Here is a 15307-nt window from a genome sequence, read left to right as displayed (position 1 = left end):
TCAGAAAAGCCCCAAAAAAACCACCAGAATGGGGCAAGATACAGAAAACGCAACCTACACCCTGGGAGCTCTTCATGGCTTAGCCTCCAGTGCTCCCAGCAGCACCTACACTCCAGATCGGATGCCACCTGAGCAGGTCTGGAGATCTGGGGAATGAGCGGTGGGCTGGGATGTGTGGAGCGGCAGCTTCACCTGTAACTCCTGCAGGAGTCTCCCACGGCTGCCTCCCACCCTGCCCTGCACAGCCACTGGGCCTGCCACCACCCTTCCTGTTTGGGAACCTCTTCCCCGGAATGAATTCCCTGCACTCTGCCGCGGTGACACCCTCACCTAGGACAGGCATCAGACCTGAAGATGGGCCCGGGGGCAGGGAGGGCCATTTGAGGTCTTGACGTCTACCAGCCTACCGTGGGGCCATGGGGCAAAGAGATGTAAGTGACTTAACATGCACCCACTAAGGATCGAGAGACGGCACCTGGAAGGGACCACCTCCGCTGCCTAGCAGTACCAGGAAGGAGCCAGCCCAGGAGGGCCACCTGCCTGCCCACTGTCCCTCCCTGCCTGCTCTTCAAAATGGGTGCAGAAGGCTCTAGGGCCGGGGGCCGCTCGCTCACTCACCTTCCGGCGCCTTCCGCCTCTTCCTCGCGACTCCTCACCCGCACTGGGCCTCTCTCTTAGGCGCTGAGGAGAGGGAAGACCTGGGACCTTGCTGGGCCAGTCCTCCGCAGGCCTGCGCGGAAACAGATCAGAAATACATTATGGCAAATGTAGCAAGTGTTCCCGCGGGTGTTGCGACTGGCTGGCGTCCAGGCGCTGGTAACCGCCCCGCGCCCGCCTCCCGACTGAACTCCTGGCTCAGGTGCAAAAGGCGGCAGGCTCCTTGCGGGGCTTACGGGGAGAAGGGGCCGTTGGGCGCAGCACCGCTTCCGGGGCGGCCCCTCTCCAGCCGCACTCCGACCCGGCGCGGCCACCCGGCCCCAGCTCGCGGGCCCCACTGCTGCGCCCTCTCGGGGACGCGAATGCCCCGCGCCGGGCGGGCGCCCGCGGAGGGAGGTCCCGCTCCAGGGGCGCAGAGCTCCAGATGCCTGCGCCCAAGGCCCCTCGCCTGGTGCCGGCTGGTCCCGAACTTCGGGGCATGGGCACCCAGGAAGGGGGCTGCGCGTGTTGGGAGGCCCGTCCTCTCGCCGCGACCCTCCGGGGCAGCCGGGGAACCCACCTGCGGAGCGGGAAGCCCAGGAACGCTCGAAGAGGTCGTGGAAGCGGGGCCCGCCCTCCGCGGGAGGGACCTCGGCGCGGGAACGCCGAGGAGGGGCCGCGCTTACACGTTGGTGCAGCGCCGGCTTCACCTGACCGCGATTTTGATTTCAGGGTGTGGCCTCAGGTAGGACGCGGCGGCGAACCCAGAGCGCGGGAGAAGTTGCCAAGTGTCGCTGGGGCCTTGGCCAGAAGCCCCTCTGCCCGAGGGGCGCCGTGCTGCTCAACTCTTTCTCTCCACCTGCTTGGCCCCAGTTCCCGCCCGCCCTTCGCCTCCGGGCCCTGGCCTGGCCACAGCCGCGGGGACCTGCCTGCGGCTCCACGGCCCAGTGGCCGCCTCGCGGAGACCCGACCTGGAGAACCAGCTGAGCGCCGGCTGTGTGTAATCACCTCGTTCACTGGCATCGCAGATGCACGCTCCAGAGCCGCAGGCCGACTCTCCCGGACCTGAGCGGGCCGCGTGTGCCCACCCACACATCCTGGAGAGCCCACGCGGGAGTCGGAAAACCTGTCACCTTGGATGATCTGTCCCATGTGGACAGGGCCCCAAGACTGTGCTGGGGTAGCCCCTTGCGCAGGCAGGAAAGCGGGATTTAAGGGATTCCAGTTCCCTTGTCAGCCCTTGCGCAGTCCTGAGTCCTGAGGACTTTCTAGCCTGAGAGTCCTAGGGCAGGAGACCCGCACCCCCAGAGCGGCTAGGGCCTGTTTCGGAGCCCCTCCGCCTGTGATTTTGTCCCAGAGTCGGCATCCTCTGCTTGTCCTCAGCAGTCCCTGCCTAAGATCAGAATGGCCATTCCAAGGGGCTCACTCCTGGCTGCCCCTGTGCCATGTTTCTTTTGGGGTACAGGGTGTTTTCTATACTGGGGGAAGGGACGGGGATCACTCATCTCTTCCCCAGATAAAGAAGTGAGAAGACCTTTGCTCTCCTTGTCTTGGGCCCCCAGAGAAAGGCTGTGTGCTGGCTGAGTGCTGAGGAAGTTCTGGCTTGGAAACTCAGTACATGTGGACTCCAAATGGCTGCCGTCAAGTGGTGGCTGGGTGACTGCCAGTGTCACAGAGCGGGGACCAAGGACAGTGCAGGGATTTTAAAAATCATTGTTGGGCACCTCAGACTTCAATGATTAACTGAGGTCACTATGGCCACTTATTTTTCTTCACTGATTCTTTAGACGCATCAATCTACTCACGGCTCAATCTTTTGCATTATAGGCTGTATTGGTTTCACACAATTTGCTCTAAGGCGCCCACCTAATAGAGCTCAGGCAACCCGTGGGAACCTGCCAGTCCCAAACAGGTCTGTACCCTGCATGGCTGCACCACAAGCCTGATGCCCTCGGCTTTCCTAGGGAAAGCATGGTGCCAGGTGCAGATGCTGGCCCTCTGTGCTGTGGGACAGTGGTGTGGGAGCCAGCCAGCTAACCATACCCTGCTGCCATCCCCAACATCCCCAACACATATTTATATTTAGTTTCTGTTCTCCTCCCCTTACTCTGTCCTCTCCTCCTCCTCCTCTTTGTGTCTTTCCCACGCGGATTCTTTCTCTTTCATCTGAGTGGACGATACTGTAGGCCTGACCCGCTTAGACAAACTCTGACCTCCTGTGGTCACCCAGGAAGCTGACTGCTAGGCCTCGGATGAGGGGGCAGTGGGAGGGGGACCAGGTGATACCAGAATGGCTCCCCCCACAGATTCGTTACCCAAGGACATGGGTACACTGGTCGAATGCTGGCTGCAGAAGCAGAATGTGCTGCGTGGAGGTGGCAGAGATTGGTTGCTGAGGATTTGAAATGAACCATGAACCAAAGCTAGAATGAAATGCATTATATTGTCTAACCTAGAATCGACACCCTAAATTATTTTTACTGATTCATGAACGCACATGTGAATTATTTTCTTTGACTACAAATGCCTTATATACCCAAATCACAGCTCCAAGCAGTACTTTTGAACAGAACTACAATAAAGTATGAATGTTAGATTATTACCAGAAATGAACTGGTATTTAATTTGGTTTGCATCCAGGCTTAGGTACCCTAGAATGGCGACTAGCCAAGTCCCATCCTCACCCTATAGAGAATAACTCTAGGAAACCCTGGGTTCCTCCCACCCCTTGGGAGCTACAGTGGGTTTGGGGCCTTGAGAGAGGCAGAGGGTCAAGTTAGACTGACCAAGGAGGTAATGAGTCCCCCATCACTGGAGGTATTCAAGAATAACTGTCAGTTGGGTAGGCCAGAGAACTGGATACAAGACTAGACTAGGGAATCCCTCAGGTCCATCACAACGCCAGTTTTCTGCACTTCCAGTCTCGTCTACATGAGGTTCAGCTGCACCGGGTTGCACGATCCGCCCCGTTGCCACCCCCCTCCCCACACATTGAGACAGCTGGGGATACACACTGAATCATCCATTCAGGGTAGGTCCTGAGTGATTAATTCCTGTGTGTGACTCTCCCCCTTCTCTATTCTCCTCTGATCCGTGCCCAGCTCAGCCCTGCCCAGGAGGAAAGGGCAGAACAACAGCACAGGAAGTGTCAGGAGCAGTCTGGGGACAGTGTCTCCTGCAGCATCCATGTGCCACCCTCTGGCCTTGTTCCCAGGTTGCCGTGCTGAGCACAGGGGGCTCCAGGCACATCCTCCTTTGAGGAGCCTTGGCTGCTGGCACAGACCTTCTGGTTGAAGGAATTGTCCAGGCACTCCCATTCTACAAATTGGGTAGGATCTCTGGAAGAGACACCCAAAACAGACATTTCACAGGGGGACGTGGCTCTTGGAGTGGTGCCATCTCAGAGGCATTGGCAGGCCAGTATGGTCTGGGAGGGCAGCAAGGTGGGCACATCGGGTGGGGCAGGCACTTCCCGGTTATGCCTCAGCCTGTGGCTGTCGGGGCCTGTTGTAACATCTGAGTGCCAACAGCCAGGGCTGAGTGCTCGGGCTAGGGCCAAAGAGGAAAGATAGGGATCAGCTTGTGGTTTAGAAAGACAAACACATTATCCCGTCCCTGCATCTTTCTGCTCCATGACTTGAAAAGTTTTCTGGGGATGAGGAAGGCGACTAACAAACTCTTTTATTCCATTCAGACTCCTTCCTCTGGGCGACTCAGCCTTCCCCTAATAATAGAAATAGTAATGGCTGCCAATGATGGCATGCTTCCCGTGGGCCAGGCCCCGTACAAAGCTAAGTACCTGTGCTACCTCCCTTAGTCTTCACAAGAACCCTGGGATGGAAGTCCTGTACAATTATTATTCGCATTTTACAAATGAGGAAACTGAGACTCAGAGTGGTTAAAGAACAGATGAAGGTCTCATAATTACTGCTATAGACTGAATGTTTGTGTCCCCCCAAGATTCATCTGTTGAAACCTATGTCCCCCAAGATTCATCTGTTGAAACCTAATCACTAATACGAGGGTATTAGGAGGCGGGGTTGTTGGCAGGTGATTAAGTCACGAAAGCAGAGCCCTCATGAATGGGATTCATGCCTTTATGAAAGAGGCCCCCAGAGAGATCCTTGGCCCTTTGCATCATGTGAGGTTATAGCAAAAAGACAGCCAGCTCTGAACCTGGAAGCAGGCCCTCACCAGACACCGGATCTGCCAGCACCTTGCTCTTGGGCTTCTCAGCTTCCAGAACTGTGAGAAATAAATTTCTGTTGTTTATAAGCCACCAGTCCATAGTATTTTGTTATCCAGTCCAGAAAGACTAAGTAAGCCAGTTACTGAGTGGAGGAGCTGGAATTTGAACGGAAGTGTATCTGACCCCAAAGCTGGTTCTCTCAACTCTGCTGCTTAGAGGCTGCTGGTGCCATGGAATGTTTGAACAGGCAGTGGGGAGAGACCAACTCAGACCTTAATATAAGGCATTTGTATTTAAAAAAAATCACTGCCCAGGCAGGCTGTCACATGAGACACAAGAGGGCTGGGGGCGGGGGTAGGAGGACTGTCCCTTCCTATGTCTGTGTAACACATGAGGACCTCCACATGGCACTGGGTGTGAGGGGCAGAGGGGTCCTCAGGTTCCCCCACTCTGTCACTGAGTTCCCTGCTAGGAATCAGGTGCTAGGCTTTCCTGGCCACAAGCCAGCACCCTGCCTGAAGTTCCTGCATCCCACATCTGCCCTTCACAGACCCAGATGGCCCAGTCGCCTCAGGCCCTCAAGCAGGACCTGCCGGGGAGGTGGGGGCACGTGTGCTGGATGCTTGGCAGGAGGAGCCCTGTGGAGCTGGGGCTCCTAGAGGGGTTGCTGCCCACTCACCCTGGAGCCCGAAGCCTGGGAGAGAGGCACTCTTGGGAGAAAATCCCTTCCTCCCCCTCTCCTCCAGGCTGTCCAGCACCTGCTTCTTCCTGCTCCTCACCCTGATGGGACCACCCATCTCTCTCTGCTGACGGGACCAAGAGGGAGGTGCAAACCTCTGAACCTCCGAGCATCTGGAAGTGTGAGCCGAGGGAGCTGACACTGCCAGGCCCTTGGGGTCCCCAGGCAGGAGGGAAGTTGACGGAGTCTAGCTGCAGAGCCATGGAGTCCTGTGGATGGGAGCCCTCTTGCCTCGCAAGACTTACAGCATGTCTCTGGCCTCAGTTTCCTGATGCGTGTAATGGAAAGAGTACCTCCCTCCCTGGGGAAGGTGGTGGAATAATGAAGTCTAGAGCATTGGGGTACAGGGCTATGGAGGAGCAGCACCCCCAAACGGGGTGAGAGGTTCTTAACCCTCAGCCCTCACAGCTGCAGAAGGGACCAAGGAGAAAGCTCCCCTCCCCGACCCTGGGCATGCACACTGGAGCTTGGTTTGATGTGCCATGGAGTAGAATCCCAGGATTCGTCCAGAAAACAAGGCTACCACTTCCTACTAAATCAACCCAACAGGTCTGTTCACCCCGGGTTCCGGAAAGAGAGCCCAGCGCCAGGGAGTAGCACTGTCTGGGGCCTGGTTAGGTGTTTTGGAAAAGTCCATGGGTCCCCGCCCGGCTGCTGGACAGATGTGTCCTGCTGATACCCTGGGCCTCAGCAGAACCTCGAGCCTCTCTCTCTCTCTGCCTGCCTTTCCCTCAGGTTCTGCATCTGTACTAGGCTTCCTGTGCCACCGAGAATATATAAAACCATCCTCCCTAAACACAAGCTGACACTGGGGGCTAAACCTGCTTGACAGTCCCAAGGAGCCTGGTGACCTGGGAGGAGCTCCTCAGATGCAGGGACCATTGCAGGCTGCGGCGCCCGTCCCAGGTGCATCCTGGGCTACCCTGGGAAGGGCTGGGGAACAGCAAGAGCCAGATCTGTGGTAAGGACACTCATTTTACAGACATGATGGATTCATTTAATATCTTTTCGCTACAATTGCTTTGCAGTGCCTGCTCTTAATGGCCTCCAAAGTTCCATCCAAATATCTTTTGCTGGCAGTTTAGCTCTCTGGCTGGCATTTTTGCTGGCAGAACTAACAGCTGGATGCCTCCTTGAATGGGAAACTTTCATTGTCTTGTCTTCTCTCTTCTGAGCTTCCAGTGACTGCCCCAGGTCTGAGGCTGGAGCAGGGCTCTGACTGTGACACCCCTGCGTGGAGCCCAGTGGCTGACTTTCAGGAAGGACAGGTGAGTGTGGGGGAGTGGAGGCCTGTGCCTGACTAGGTGAGGGCCCAGGCCCAAGCTCCAAGGAAGAAAAGGGGGTGTGAGGAAGCAGGGTATTTGTTGCCTGAGGCCCACCTCCAACCCTTTGGGCAGAACACCTTAGCTCCAGATGCACGAAACTCACAGGCTCTGGGCTGTGCAGCCCCCTGGGAACACTAACTAGCCGGCCTCAGAGTCTGTGGACCTCTGCATGTGCCCTGGGTCAGAAGGCATGACCTGTCTAACTGCCACATGGCGTGTGTGTGCCATGCTGCCATCCTTCTCAGGGTCCTCCCTTCCCTAGCGTTCTGGCACACACCGGACAGAACCCCTTGACTGCTGCAGGGGTGGTTGGCCTGCTGGGACATTTATTTGAACGCTGACATAGCAGGGTTCTGGTAACACCACTGCCACACCCTCGTCAGTGGCTGGTACAACAGCCTCTGCTAGGACGATGGACCTCATCATCCATGAGGCAGCCCCTCCTCCTGTCCTGACCACCCTCTCCTCGACAGGAGCCCTGAATGCCTGCTCACTGGCGGCCTTGCATTCTTCCCCCAGGGCTGGCTCCATCCCTCCCCAGGATCTGAGGCCTCTACCTCTCCCCACCTTTCTGGATCCCAGACACATCATCAGCAAGATCCACTCTAGTGGAATAGAAAAAGTCTTCTTGTCTAGCTTGGGCCTGGTGACCGGTGACAAGTGACAGGCCTCCTGCTTCTGGGAACTGACCTCTGATGGTGGCTACTGGACACGTAAATGTCTGCCTGGGGTCAAAAGTCTACACTAATGAGAAGATCACCTGAAGAACAGGGCGTCCCCTACCCTTTGCCCCAGAATCTCCGTTTCATCTCTGACACTCATCATGACTCCCTTCTTTGGCCTAAGACATGAAGTTACCTGGGACAAAAAGAACTTCAATCAATCAATTTATAAATTAGTTAGATCTCTTCATCAGAGAGTGGCCTGGTCCCCAAGAGTGGCCTGGGTGCTGTGTGCAAAGTTTATCCTCGGGAAGCACTTGACTGACAAGCGTGGGCTGGGCTGTGGTTTCAGGTCTAGCAGAATGCAGGGGGATGGCAGGAGGCACCCAAATAGCACAATAGGAGCAAAGGGGGGAGCTGCCCAGCCTCCCAATGTGTCAGGCCAGGCCGCCTCTCCCAAGCCATCAAGTTACCCAGTGGCTGCTGCCTGCTCCTGCACGGGCCAGTTGGTAGCACGGGGGTGGGGGTTCAGCCTGGGTAGCAAGAGTGCTGGGCAGGCAGCTGGGGATCCCTGGGCTGGAAACTGACTCTGCCATTAGTTAGCTTTGTGGCCTCAGGACCCACTTTCCTTCTCTGGACCTCTGTTTCCCGCTCTAAAATTATGGGGGCTGGATGAAACATCCTCCGGGGACTCCCTTTGGCTTGAATGTGCTACAGCAATCTGAGATGGCCAGCTCTTTCCTGGGGCAGCCTTTTCCTCCTCAGAGCTCCTCTTTGCTGACCTGGGACTGTGCTCTGGTGGTGCAGGAGGCTGTGGCATAACTGGTCCCCTCGCTCCCTCCACCCTCTGTGCTTTCTTGCACAATTCCGTAAGCTGAAAGAAAGAAAATGGAGGCTGGAGCCTCTCCAGGCCAGGAAGCTGAGCCACAGAACCAGTCCTCCCGGTTTTAAAGTTTTAACTCTGCTGCTGCTGCTGCAGCCTTTAGGAGTCCTGGTCACCAGGCAGGCAGGCAGGCAGCAGGAGGTCTTGGGCAAGGTGACTGGTTTGTTGCTATCTGCACTGAGTTGAGTGGGCTGGTCCCCGCTGCACTGGGATCAGAGATCAAAATACAGCACCAGCTGAACTGAGCTTTCTGAATCTGCTTCCCTGGACACCCAGAGGATCCCTCACCAGGTCCTTGACAGCCTGAAGGACACAGCTCTGCTTCCAGCCCCTTAGCAAGAGGCCCAAGGAGCTGAGTGCACGGAGGCTGTGGGAAGACCAGAGCACAAGAGATTGTTGCCTAGGCAGAGAGACACTGGGATTGGCTGACCGAGGCAGCACTTTTGGGGAATAGGTTGCCATGGAGAATCCACAGGTGTGCAAAAAAAGTCATCACTGGCCCTATGTGAATACTTGGGTCTCTGCCCTGCCTGATGTGTCGTGATGAGGTTTTGTAGGAAATGCTGGCCAGCAGAGGTGTCCCTTTGCTGGGGCCGAGGCAGTTGCGGCCTCTCATGTAGTTATGAGGGAACCTGTTTTTTCACATGTGAGTTCCCCCAGCCCAAGAAAGCCTGTCATGCTCTGGGGTTGCCTTGTTTTTCTTAGGTGAATAAGCTTTAGGATTACCTTTCCTAAATTCATAGAACAGATAATCCTTTGTAGAAAAAACAGGCTGGGTGTGGTGGCTCACATCTGTAATCCCAGCACTTTGGGAGGCTGAGGTGGGCGGATCACCTGAGATCAGGAGTTCGAGACTAGCCTGGCCAACATAGTGAAACCCCGTCTTTACTAAAAATACAAAAATTAGCCGGGCATGGTGGTGGGTGCTTGTAATCCCACCTACTTGGGAGGCTGAGGCAGGAGAATCGCTTGAACCAGGGAGGCGGAGGTTGCAGAGAGCCAAGATCGCGCCACTGCACTCCAGCCTGGGCAACAAGAGCGAAACTCTGTCTCAAAAAAAAAAAAAAAAAAAGAAAAAGAAAAAAGAGAAAACAAAAGTCTCTGAGATGGAGCCTCACGATTACTGGCCTTTTTTTTTTTTTTTTTTTTGAGACAGAGTCTTGCTCTGTGGCCAGGCTGGAGTGCAGTGGCACGATCCCAGCTCACTACAACCTCTGCCTCCTGGGTTCAAGCGATTCCCCTGCCTCAGCCTCCCGGGTAGCTGGGACTACAGGCACGCGCCACCACGTCCAGCTAATTTTTTGTATTTTTTAGTAGAGACGGGGTTTCACCATGTTGGCCAGGATGGTCTCGATCTCTTGATCTCGTGATCTGCCCACCTCGGCCTCCCAAAGTGCTGGGATTACAGGCGTGAGCCACTGCACCTTACCCACGATTACTAGGCATTTCTAAGCCACTTGCCAGAGTGATCCAGGAGCCTGCCGTGGCCCCGTCTGGCCCCTCTGCCTGCCACATCGCCAAGTGTATGCTTTAGATGGGGCTCAGCAGAACACAGTTCCTCATGCAGTTAGGACCAGCATGTGAAAAAAGCGTCCAGTCCCCAAAAGGAGTAGGGCCAGGGCCACAGCCCGGCTCTCGATCCCTTCACTAGGGGCAGCCCACTTCAAGTCCTCAAGACCTCCAAGTCTAGACCCCAGAAAGAGGAGTCTCAAGTTATTCCTTAGAAAGCCTCAGTGGACAAACAATGTGCTATTTGGGAAAAAAGTAGACCTGGCATTATTGTTTCTTCCCAGCTTTCCTGGACATTCTGAGAGCTTTCGTTTCTCCTCAGAGGAGGGTTCTTTCAAAGTCACCTCCTCCGTGAAGCCTTTCCTGATTCCCCCAAACAAGGTATGGTCTCTCCTGGTACTTTGTTCCTCTGACACCAGTTATCATCACGGTGATAATAGTTATCTCTTGCTGAACATGTACGTATGTGCCAGTCATGCCATTCAGAGCATTCACTTATTATCTTATTTAATCCTCTCAACAACCCTAACTCATAGGTACTGTAATTATCTCTGTTGGACGGGAGAGGAAATTGAGACCCAGAGACATGAAGTAACTCGCCCGAGTCACCAGGAAGAGGCAGCACCGGGCCTGAGGCTCATGCTGCTGACTTCATGTTAACCAACCACCATCCTGCCTCTTCCCGCCCTGGTCTATCTCCCTGAGCCTTCACCTCCTCCTGCAACTGCAGATAGAAGCTGCTTCTTCCTTTGTTTGTCATTCTCAACTTATCTTTTTTGTCCATCTTTATAAAGTTCTATGTTAAGAACCGTTGCCCAGTATCGGTGTAAATTTATAAATTATCTGGGCTGGATGGGTCATGGCTGCCAAATTCATCGATGAGTCGGACCCAGAGTGGGCAAAAGGACGAAGCCACCTGGGGGCTGATGGTGGCTTTGTGGCTCCGCTTGTTTCTGGCGCGGTTGGCCCCACGCTCAGCTTAGCTTTCCTTTCCACTGCTCTGCTGCAGGGCTATGAGCATCCCCAGGGCAAGAGCTCTGTCCTGCTTTGTCCACCCCCTCTTCCTGCCACCAGTGCTTGCACCTAGAAGTCAGGCCATGGCTGTCATCTGCTTGGCAGCCTGTGCATCAGAACAAGGTGCTGCCTGGACCCCACACCCTGCCAGGAAGAGACACGGTCCCCTTTATCTCACATCTCACTCTTCTCGCCTTAGCCCTTCCTGGGCCCTAGGGCTGAGCTCTGGTGGGGTGGAGGGCACCTCCTCAGAAGGGGACAACTTCCCAGGCCCAGGCAGACTGCTCGCCCTGGGCAGGAGGGCCAGCCTTGGCTTCAGCAAGTTCAGAACTCATTCTGCCCTCAGAAGCTTCCATTTGCAATGCTCCTCCCCAACCTGCTGGCTAGTCCACCTCTTTCTACCAACGAGGCTCCCAGAAATAAGCTCTCTCCTTGAGGCCCGGTAGGTGCAGGCGGCCAGATGCCTCCTGATGAGCTTTACTGGTATCCTTCCTGCTGCTCAGGTCTCAGGCACTGCTTCCGCAGCCTGGGCCTTCATGCTCAGGGCAACGAGCGCATCTTATGGGAAGGAATTTCTGCTTCAGTCCACAGGACAGCCTCCCATGAGTCCTTCCTGCCTTCTGCACCCAGGACACTGTGTGAGGTGGGCATCTCTGGGCCATTTGGGTGAGGAATTCAATCTTTCAGTGTCTTAGCCTCTTCCCTGCCCAGTCACCTATGCAGAGGGCCTCTCCCACAGAAGCGGGCTGGCATAAGAAGGCCAGCTGTCTGGAGTCCTCCCTGAGCCCTCAGGACCCCAGGCAGCCTTTTCCTTTCCTGCTCAGCCTGCCCTGGCCCCTACTCTCTGCTCCCTCCTGGCCCAACCTGCTGCCCGCTGCTGGCCTGCTGTCTACCTAGTGCTTGACAGCCTCCGCCCCTCTGACCCCAACTGGGCAGCAGCCCCTGCTCAGCTCTGCATGCATGGAAGACTCCTAGGCACAGAGTCACCTTTTGTGAGGCAGCATGAGATACCCCCACAGCTGGGTCATTCTCCTCATCCACGAGCCAGGTGTGGGAATTCACTGGCATGAGAGACACTTATGGGTTCCTCCTGACTCTGAGCACATGTGCTCCTCCAGGGCACGGGACTTTTTGGTCATCCTTAGGAGTTGTGCACAGAGCAGGCTTTCCTTGGCTGGAGACCCCATCCACTGCACCCTCCCTGTGTCTGGCAAGTCCGGGAGGGCCCAGAGCACTCACAAAGCATCAGTTTGTCCTCGGGGCACTGGACAGGCCGTGCAGTCCCCACACTCCCCCTCTCAGGTGCACAGAGCTTCCATCCAAATCAGCTGCTCCCAGAAGGGCTTGCATCTGGTGCCGACCCTTCCCTGACCAGGCGCTCTGTCACTAGGGCTCCCAGGTGCCACCTCCAAGCCTGGGCCAGGACAACTGCCAGGGAAGCCTGCCTGCAGAGGGGACTCCTTGCTTGCCCCAAAGGCCTCAACCCCAGCTAGATGAGCTCCTGTGGGGCTGAGTCCCAGGCCCACCAGGCCTGGGGGCCACACGGCTCCTAAGCTCATCCTCTCCTCCTGCAGCCCAGTTCCCACCAGAACCAGCCTCAGGAAGACCCCAAGCAGAACGGCACAAACCTCTTGGTGTACAATGCCAGGGAAAGGATAACTGGAGACCGCAGGACGTTAGCCTTGCTTCCCGGTGGGGCCCAGTGCTTTATAAACCTGAGCTCACTGGGCCCGATGTCCCCAAAGCTGACCAGGTCATTCACCCTGCAGCAGGGGTGGGGAGACCAAGGCCTGTGAGGAGTGACCGTGCTTGGCCAGGCAGCTCCCTGAACCTGCCCTGATGCTGAGTTTCAGAGTCAGAATCTGTGCCAGGTCAAACCCAGCCAAAGGGTGTGACTTGGAGCCTGGGACCCAGCAGTGCTCCCTAAATATTTGTGGAATGAATACACAAGGGAAATGTCCCAGAGGTGGTAAAGTGAGAGGGGCCTTGGATAGGGGTGTCCTGGTGGCACTGGCTTGGCCCAGCTGGGGCAGGAAGTACATGCAGGAAGAGCAGAAACAAGCACCTCTCCCTCTAGCTAGGGAGCCAGAGTCCAGCTGGGATTGGACTGTTTCACAATCAATCTGGAAAGAAGGTGGCAGGCCAGGTGGGGAGTGGAGCCCCTTGACCCAGGAACCCACAGCTGTGGAGTTAGCCTCCCTGTCCCAGGTGGGAGGCAGCCTGGACACCTTGGCACCCCCGTCCCTAGCCCAGGAATCTGGAGCACGCAGCGCCAGTGGGGACCTTACCGTGGCTGCTCCTTCTGGGCAGCGGGGCCCTGCGTTCTCCACTGCAGGCTGGTGCTTGTCTCTAGCCCAGGAAGCGGCACTCCCTTCAGGCAAAATAGAAAAAAAAAAAAAAAAAAAAAGGAAAAGAAAACCTCAGTGCTTTTCTCACCCAGCCTCTTCTCTTGAAGGCTCCTGGTTGGTGTTGTCCTGCCACTGTGGGCACACAGCCTCCCTCCCTCTGGCAGCTTACTCACTGGTGCCCGCAAAGCTGCCAGCTGTGTGGGGGAGAAGGGACCTCCCCCCTCCTCCTGACACACACTGGGGCATGCCCTGTGGGGACCAGGGGCTTGAGGGTGGCACCCGCTGGGTCCTGATCATGGGGAAGCCGTGCCCTGGCCAGCACCCTTCTCACTGAATGTGTCCCTGTGAGCTCAGCAGAGACGCACATGGGTGCTGACTGGCCCTGCATAAGAGAGTGACATGGTTCTTGGTAGGAAGCTGTTTCCTTGGTACCCAGGCCTGCCAGAATGAAGGGGCAGCTGATGGGCTGTCCAGCCCCCCAGTGATGGGCTCTCACCCTGGCCAGCCCCTCCGGACGGCTTCCTACCTGGGCATCTTGCTGTGTCTCTGTCCTGTGCACCCAGACAGGGCCTGGGCCTGCCGGGGCTGGCAGCTGCTCCTCACCCTGCTCAGGCTGTGTGTCTGGCGTCCCCTCTCCCTGACGCCCATCTCAGGGCCTGCGCCCACCCAGCATCAGTTAGGATAAACTCCTGTCAAGCCCCCAGCCAGCTCTCTGCTGGACCCAGCTGCTGTCCCCAGCAGGGGGACGGCACACACACTGGCTTACACACTCTCGCACTCACACACACGTGGGTCCACACCCAACACAGAGCCACCTACCTGCCCAGGCCAGCCTAAGCCAATCCAGCCTCGCTCTCCAAATGCCACTCCGACCCCAGAAGCCACTCCTTTACAGAAACATCCCCGTGGGAGATGAGTTCAGAGCCAGCCCGGGAGGACTCCAGTCAGCTCGGACAAGACTGCCCTTCTGTCCAAACACCTCCAGAGGACACACACGGGCAGCCTGACCACCATATCTGCTATTGCACTCTGCCTGCTGCCACAGCCCCCCGGGCACTTCTGGCCCCCACAGCGTCTTCCATATCTTTAGGGGGTGGCAGCAGACTCACAGCAAGTCCCATCTTCCTGGAGCCCAAGGTAGGGAGGGGAGAGCTAGAAGGGGCGGGACTCAGGTGCAGCTCCAAGTTTCCAGCTCCCAAAATAATCAGATGCAAAGGAGAAGCAAGAACAGCTCGAGGCGGGCGGTGACTCAGTACTAGTGGGCCTGCTTAGTCACCTGGATGGCTGCTGGCGGCTCCTGGCACATCAGGACGGGAGCAGCGCCCTCCCCCACCTGCCTGGACCGTGGCTGTCTCCAGAGTGTGGCCGCGGAGCCCAGCGCCCAGAGCTGCCTGGCAGGCGAGGCCGCTCCACCCCGCTCCCGCCCATCAGGGCCCAGCGGCCCCGGCTGCGGCGCGCCCCTCCTCCACCGTGCGCCCCGGCTCACTTTGGGATTTCTCCATTAAATCCTCAGGCATCGACCTGCTCGTTTGGGGCGGCGAGCTGCTCCAACGTTGCTTGGCAATTTTGATATCGTCGGGGGTTGCCATGGGGAGGAAGGTGATGTCATTGACACAAAAAACCCACTGAATTTACAGATCAGCTGGGGCTGGAGCTATTTATAAAAACACGTTTTTATCTGCCTTTCTTTGCTGAAGGGGAGGAGGAGGAAGGGCTGCCTGCCGGGCTCAGGGTGAGCCTCCCTGCTGTCCTTCCTACCCTTGCCCTAGAGAAGCCAGACCTCCTTGGCTCACCCCCACCCCCACCCCCCCAGAACTTGGAGCTGCGCATTCAGACCTGGCAGGTGCTGGTCTCAGCTGGTTTTGCTTCGAAGGCTGAGAGTGGCACATGGGATGTAAGGCAGGGTGGGTGCTGGCTTCCTGGGCTGGCAGGGACCAGAAACCAGTTACTCAACTGGGTCCCTTTATTTCATTGCCCCTGGTCAGAAACAGAGGCATTTGCT

At 56.7% G+C, this 15307-nt stretch overlaps 1 protein-coding gene and 1 long non-coding RNA gene across 7 annotated transcripts in view; one reads left to right on the top strand and one right to left on the bottom strand.

The window, feature by feature from the left end:
* PAK6 (p21 (RAC1) activated kinase 6) overlaps positions 1 to 15029 on the bottom strand; it is a 38546-nt gene extending 23517 nt beyond the window's left edge. The window contains exons 1-3 of one of the 6 annotated variants that reach the window (XM_019011021.3): positions 14125 to 15029; positions 13246 to 13328; positions 619 to 730 (exon numbers count right to left, since the gene is read on the bottom strand). The gene's annotated coding sequence lies outside the window, so the exon portion shown is untranslated. Of the gene's footprint in view, positions 1 to 618; positions 731 to 893; positions 1006 to 1216; positions 1498 to 13245; positions 13329 to 13831; positions 14059 to 14124 lie in introns of those variants that run through there. The other 5 variants (XM_019011020.3, XM_055363364.2, XM_019011022.3 and 2 more) reach the window with 5 other exon arrangements.
* On the top strand, positions 852 to 3245 carry PAK6-AS1 (PAK6 antisense RNA 1). The gene is made up of 2 exons (XR_008671996.2): positions 852 to 1250; positions 1369 to 3245. It is a non-coding gene; the product is annotated as a PAK6 antisense RNA 1 (long non-coding RNA).
* Positions 15030 to 15307: the final 278 nt, after the last annotated feature.

This window comes from Gorilla gorilla, chromosome 16 (assembly GCF_029281585.2).
Source record: "Gorilla gorilla gorilla isolate KB3781 chromosome 16, NHGRI_mGorGor1-v2.1_pri, whole genome shotgun sequence".
Classification (NCBI taxonomy): domain Eukaryota; kingdom Metazoa; phylum Chordata; class Mammalia; order Primates; family Hominidae; genus Gorilla; species Gorilla gorilla.
The sequence above is the reverse complement of the archived record's forward strand: the minus strand, read 5'-3'. Positions and strand labels throughout refer to the sequence as shown.